Raw genomic sequence first — 6,929 nt, 5'->3', positions numbered from 1 at the left:
CTTTTTAATGTGCTGTTGAACTCAGATTGCTAGTATTTTGTTGAGGGATTTTGCATTTATATATATCAGGAATATTGGCCTGTAGTTTTCTTTTTTCATTGTGTCCTTGTCTGGTTTTGGTATCATCGTAATGCTTGCCTTGTAGAATGCGTTTGAATGTATTCCCTTCTCTTCAATTTTTAAATAATAGTTTTAGTAGAATTGGTGTTATTCTTTAAATGTTTCATAGAATTTAGTAATGAAGCTATCAGCTCCTGGGCTTTTCTTTGATGGGAGACTTTTTACTGATTTAATATTATTACTTGTTATTGATTCTTCAGGTTTTCTGTTTCTTCATGGTAGGTTATATGTGTCCAGAAATGTATCCATTTTTTCTAGTTTATCCAATTTGTTGGCATATAATTGTTCACAATAGCCTCTTACAATCCTTTGTATTTCTATGGTATCGGTTATAACATTTCCTTTTTTGTCTCTGATTCTATTTATTCTAGTTTTCTCTACTTTTTTTCTTAGTTAATCTGACTAAATAAATGTAACAGACATTTCCAGAACATTCCATTCAACAGCTGCATAATATAGATTCTTCTCAACATGGGACATTCTCTAGGATAGAACATATATTAGGCCACAAAACAAGTCTTAAAAAATTTAAGAAGATTAAAATCATATCAAATATCTTTTCTGAGCACAATGGTATACAATTAGAAATCAATACAAGAGAATTTTCAAAAACTTTACAAACACATGGAAACTAAACAACATGTTTAGTGTTTTTTTAAAACATAAGTGTGTGTTTATTTTTGTTCAAAACCTTTTCTGCAACTTTGGAGGTGACCATATAGTTTTAGACCATATAGACCATTCATATTCCATAGAGAATGTAAATGTTTTCATAATATCAAACCAACTTTGCAGTTCTGCAATCCTAATGAATTTTAAAAATATGTATTTTATGTGCTAATATTTTATTTAGAACTTTGTATATATACTTCTAAGTAAGATTTGTCTGTAGTTGTGTGTATGTGTGCAAAACCTTTGCCATAGCATCCCATTATTAAATATTAGTAGACAGTGAAAAATCCTTACATATTTAAGAAAATCCTTTACTGTGAAAGGCCATGATTAACAAATAACAAAATGGAACTTGGAGATAACAGAGATAAGCCAAAGGAAAAACATATTTAAAGAACAAACTTTAATATTTTCAGAGAGACAAGAAAAGATATTACATCAGAGCATAATAAAGATGAGTTGGAAATTAGAAATGAATTAGCTAAAGTGGAAAAGACAATAACAGGGTTGGAGGATAATGAAGTGTTACCCAGAATGTAAAACAAGGAGCTAAATAAATGAAAATAGAGAAAAAATAGAAGAATTTGCAAATTAGTCTAATAACATTTTTGGAAATAAGAAAGCATCTCAAAATAGAATGATATGAAGCTCCAGATTGAAAGAGCCCACCAATTAATTACTCAGCAAAATGGAGACAGAACTGCCTTAACATTTTGGAAGAAAATATTATGTATTGCCTAAATTTCTCTACTGAGTCAAACAATTATTCAAATATGAGGGTAAAATAGATATTTTCAGACAAGTAAGGCCTCAAGATATTTCCTGCCATGTCCCTTTGTCTGAGATCTCCTGGAAGAAGCGGTCCTCCATAAAGGGAACATATAGTACTTTGGGCTTCAGGGAAACGGAATCCAGCTAAGGAAAATGGTGGAAGGCATCTCCAGATCTCCAGACTGATGATAAATGGAAATCCAATGCTGGAAATTGTGCATTTGCCATATTTAAGCAGAAGAGCAAGTTCTAGGTAGATGGTCTTTAGGAAGGAGATTTCCTAATGTGTTGAATGCATTGAAAATGCATTAATGTGTTGAATGCATTGAAAATGCATTAATGTGAGAATGCATTAATTTTCTACTAGAAATACATTTCTAGTGGAGAATTTAAAAACATATTAATGAAAGATATAAAGAAATTTAACTAAATGAATAAAAATAATTTTTTGTACTATTCAAGGACTGATAATGAATAATAATAGAATTTAATTTGGAAAATGCAAGAAGGGGATCATTGAAAATTTGATAGGATCAGTGTAAATTTCTTTTGTTACTAAATGAGTGCTGGAATTTGAATATTTTGGAAAGTAAGTTGGGTGATAGGAGGTAATTGCCAAGGGAGTGGGTTGCTTTCAATTGGGAATATAGAGGCATAGCAATTATTAGCAATGACAAGTCTAGGTTATGATTACATGAATAAATAGTGAAGTAAGGATGGAATACAAGAGCTTTAGAGGAGAGGAAGTCAAAGAACTGAGAGACGGGGATGTTAAACGGATCATCTATATCAATGCTAATACCAAGAATCAAAGCAGGAAGAGTTCTGAAGAGTAAGAGTAAGCCCAGAACTAAACTCTTCAGGGAATAAAGCAGAGTGTCCCAGGGCTTTGTGGATGACTGCAACAAGTAGGGATACTGGGTGGGATAGCCCAAGGACATGATATTTGAGGCTGGGGGTCCTTAGGGAGGAGGGAGGTACAGTGGCTGGAAACCAATGGTACCTGGAGTCGGGGAGGGAAAACAACCACCATGTAAGTGAGCTGCTAGAGAAACTATGTCCTGAGGGGAGAGTCAAGCAGCAGGTTGTGGGGGACAGACGATTGAAAGTCTAGAGAAGAGTGTGAAAATATTAGAGCTCATCGCCTTCACCATCTACACGTAAGGTTTAAAAAAAATTAATGAAAATTCAGTGAATTATCTCGAGAAGCCATCCTTCAGTCCTCAGGTTGGCTAAGAGCTCCTCTCCTGTGGTCTGCTGTGTATCTTTGTCTAGCATTACAGTATAAGAAGTGACCTTTAGAGGTTCTGCTCCCTCAACTCAACTGTTAACCCTTGAAGGACAAAAATCATCTCATATTCATCTGTAAGATGACAGTTCCCAGTGAGAAAAGAAAAAGAGTTCAGAGCAGCATGAGCCATGTGAGGTATGCAAAGTTTATCAGGCCCAGAGAGACATAAGTATGAGACTAAAGTCATGGCCTCTCTCCACCCATGCCTGGTGGCATCTTCCTGCCCCCAAGCATGACTAATTCAAGCCAATTAGGCCTTCCCGCTTTATGGTTGGAGGTCAGGCTCGCATCCATGGCATAGACAAGATCTAGGGAACTCAAAGGTTACCGACAGCAGGGGAAAGGCAGCGCATAGGTAAATGCGGACAGTTCCCACTCCCAGGCCCCCTGTTAACATGGGTGAAAAGCTGCATTGGCACCCACGGGTTGCACCCTGCTGAGGTCACTAGGACTTGGGAATATAAGGATGGAAGAAAGAAAAGGGGATGCTTCTTTCTCTCCCTCACATACCCCAGGTATTCGCTGGGAAGATAAAGAAACTAGGGATGCCTTGTTCCCTTCTTTCTAGATGGGTAACCAATCATCTTCAGCGTGTGTTTCTCTCAAATGCCTCCTGAATCACTGGGATTCCTTTGAGGAAAAAAGAAAAAGCCTTCTTTCCCCTTTTGCCTCCTCTGTCCTCTCTTCACAGATGGGTAATTGTGTCCCCATATCACAGGACACTCCCCTTGGGTGCACCCCCCCAAACAGGGAAAACTTAATTACCCCAAACCTTAAGCTGCTTGGCTTAAAACCGAGCTCAGGGGAAGGGAACCCAGAAGTCTGACATGCCGGCAAAAGGATAAAAGTTTTTACCAGTCGGACTTCTGGCTTCCCTCTCCCTGTACAAACGATTGAATGGATGATAAAATCACTGTTTATATCCTCTGTGAAGTTTGGATTAACGGAAAAAAGAATTTATGAGGTCAGTCTTAAGCTGTAACCAATCTGGTGTGCTTTGCGTGACTTTCTATATGGTTCTGCATGAAGAGGAATACCTTAGGATAGAATATGGGCCTAGGACCCCATAAGCCTACTGTTCAAGCCAGCCAGGCAAATGGTCAGCAACCAGCTTCGGGTCTCCATCTTGTTTTATGTTCTTGGGAGTTTGACATTGTAACCATGTGGCAATACTTTGTTTTGGTCTCTGCCATTTTATAACGGCAGCCTGGGTTCAATTCTGGCTTAGGGAATGAGTACTTTCTGGTTAATATCGTGTGACTTTTACCATTTGCTGATTTTCTTCCCCTCTGTGAACAACTTCTAGCTTCCTTTCTTAAATCTTCCTTTCTCAGAGTCACCTTTAAAGATTGCAGATTTTGTAAAAACTGCTTACCACTACTTTGAAAATACCTCATACACTCACAGTTAAGTCATAACCTTAGTTGAGGCTTGTTGGTTTCATCTGTGAGGTTACTTTCCATAAAGTTCAAAAGCCAGAAATATTGGCCGCGTGGCCTGGCTAAAGTCGGTTAACAGGGGACTTAAAAAGACTTTCTTAAAGAGTGCTCAGCTTAATTAAAAGTGGATATCCGAGGTATTGGTATATTTAAAAGGCCTTTTTTTTCCCCTTGGATCTTGTTTTTCTGGAAAAAGGCTTTTTCTTGGTCAACTGAATTATTTTTCTCCATTTAGTCTTGCCATTCTCGGTGCACGCATGAGAGGCCCTAAGATAACTTGTGAGAGCATGGGACTCCTTGGGAAAAACAGAGAAGGTGCTACAGACCCCATTTTGGGAAGAAAGCTCTGTTTTCCTTATGGAACCCCAGAAATTAAAAACAGATAAGTCCCTCCCAAAATCTGTTTTTGTTTTCCAGCTATGCCTGTTTCTTGGGCCCTGAAAACTGCATGCTTTCCTAGCCCTGCTTCTTGAAGGACTCCACCTTGAGGCCAATGACCCAATTAGGAGATAGGCAAATGAAAAAATCTTTTTTTGTTTTTGAAACAGCATCTTGCTCTGTCACCCAGGCTAGAGTGCAATGCTGCAGTCTCTGCTCACTGCAACCTCTGCCTCCCGGGTTCAAGCGATTCTCCTGTCTCAGCCCCCCGAGTAGCTGGGATTACAGGTGCACACCAAAACACCCAGCTAATTTTTGTATTTTTAGTAGAGATGGGGTTTCACCATGTTGGCCAGGCTGGTCTCGAACTTCAGACCTCAAGTGATCTGCCCGCCTTGGCCTCCCAAACTGCTGGGATTACAGGCATGAGCCACTGCGCTCGGCTCCAAATGAAAACTCTTACAACTACTGGATCTTCTTCTGTCTGTCTGTGTAATCATATGTGTTATGTGTGTGATGGTTATATAAAACAGCTCTAATTCATTGACCTAAAGAAAAATAAACACTTAGATCAAATATTTTTCAAGGAGAAACAAAAGCTGTAATGCCTTTTAGTTCATGTGACTTTAATCTTTGAAGCATAAAAACAGTTTTAAAGATAATTGGTAAAGTGCAAATATCTTCATATGTAAATATATGGTCTAAATTATGTGGGTCAGATACTAGGTTTGCTAAATGTTTTAAGGTTATAAACTACTTTTTTAGCTTTTGAGAACCATTTGATTTGTATACTTTACAATTTGGGAAGGCTTGTGGACATATGGAATTGCCCACCCCTTTAACTATGCTGGAAAGAGTAAGACCTTATCTGTGACTAGAACATAATTAAAATAACTTACCAGAGGCCAGTCTGAGGGCTCCAGTGCCCGAGTAGAGGCAGCAGGTGGCTCCCAAGGCCTGGGCCAGCCGGCCTCCTTCAGTCTGCAGGCCACGCCCTTCTTCCTGCTGCTGTCCAGTTGTCTTTTGACTGCCACATATGGACCCCCAAAGATCTCCAAAGGAAACTTTCCTCATTACAGGAGGAGGTGGCTATTTTGGTTTCCACCTGGGCCATGCTCTGAACCAAAAGGGAGTCCACGTAATTCTATTTGACATCAGCAGTCCTGCTCAAACCATTCCAGAAGGAATCAAGTTTGTACATGGAGACATCCGCCACCTCTCTGACATAGAGAAAGCCTTGACACAGATGTCACATGTGTGTTCCATATTGCCTCTTATGGTTTGTCAGGGAAGGAGCAACTAAATCAAAACCTGATCAAAGAAGTCAGCATTGGGAGTACAGACAACATCCTCCAGGTTTGCCAGAGGAGGGGGGTGCCAGAGAAGAAGGTGCTGGAGGCGAACAGCACACCCCTGGACAGAGGTGATGGTGTCTTAAGAACCTGTGCTCTGAGGCCGGCTGGCATCTATGGGCCTGGAGAACAAAGACACCTTCCCAGAATAGTCAGCTATATTGAGAAAGACACGTTCAAGTTTGTCTGTGGAGATCCCAGAAGCCTGGTTGAGTCTGTCCATGTGGATAACTTTGTGCAGGCTCACATTCTGGCCTCAGAGGCCTTGAGAGCTGACAAGGGCCATATTGCCTCTGGACAGCCCTACTTCATCTCAGATGGCTGACCAGTGAACAATTTTGAGTTCTTCTGGCCTCTGGTTGAGGATCTGGATTACATGCTCCCATCCACCCACCAGCTGTTGACCGTGGTCTACTGCTTTGCTTTCCTAAAACAGATGGCTCGCTTCATTTTGGGTTGACTCTACAACTTCCAGCCCCTCCTCACCCACACTGAAGGTTACAAAACTGGTGTCACCCATTATTTTAGCTTAGGGAAAGCCAAGAAAGAGATAACCAAATTTATTTGTCAATCATGTTCTTGACTGTAACTACACTGGACATTTTGTCATTCATAGACAATTGTTGTCTGGTTTTGATTCTTTTCAAAAGATGGTTTGTAATCAGCTATAGAACTTTGACAGGTGCTCTAAAATGCAGGTTTCTGAGAACTTTGGAGATTATAATATTGGAATAGAGGGAAATGTACAGGATTCATGAAGAGCTGAAATGTTCATGAATATCAAGCAGAACAAGAGTTAATGGAATAGACTGAGCTAATAGAAAACTGAAGTAATGTTTTTAACTTTTGGCTTAAAACGTTGCTGATCCTTGTTTTTCAGAGGCAAGGAAACTTATTTTGAGCTAT

The 6,929-nt window shown here is 39.6% G+C and overlaps 1 pseudogene; it reads left to right on the top strand.

Annotated features, from left to right (window-relative positions):
• The first annotated feature begins 5,707 nt into the window (after window positions 1-5,707).
• LOC100994642 (short-chain dehydrogenase/reductase family 42E member 1-like) lies at window positions 5,708-6,606 on the top strand (annotated as a pseudogene).
• The last annotated feature ends 323 nt before the right edge of the window (window positions 6,607-6,929 follow it).

The sequence above is a fragment of the Pan paniscus genome, chromosome 12 (assembly GCF_029289425.2).
Source record: "Pan paniscus chromosome 12, NHGRI_mPanPan1-v2.0_pri, whole genome shotgun sequence".
NCBI lineage: Eukaryota > Metazoa > Chordata > Mammalia > Primates > Hominidae > Pan > Pan paniscus.
This window is presented reverse-complemented; position numbering and strand designations above follow the sequence as displayed.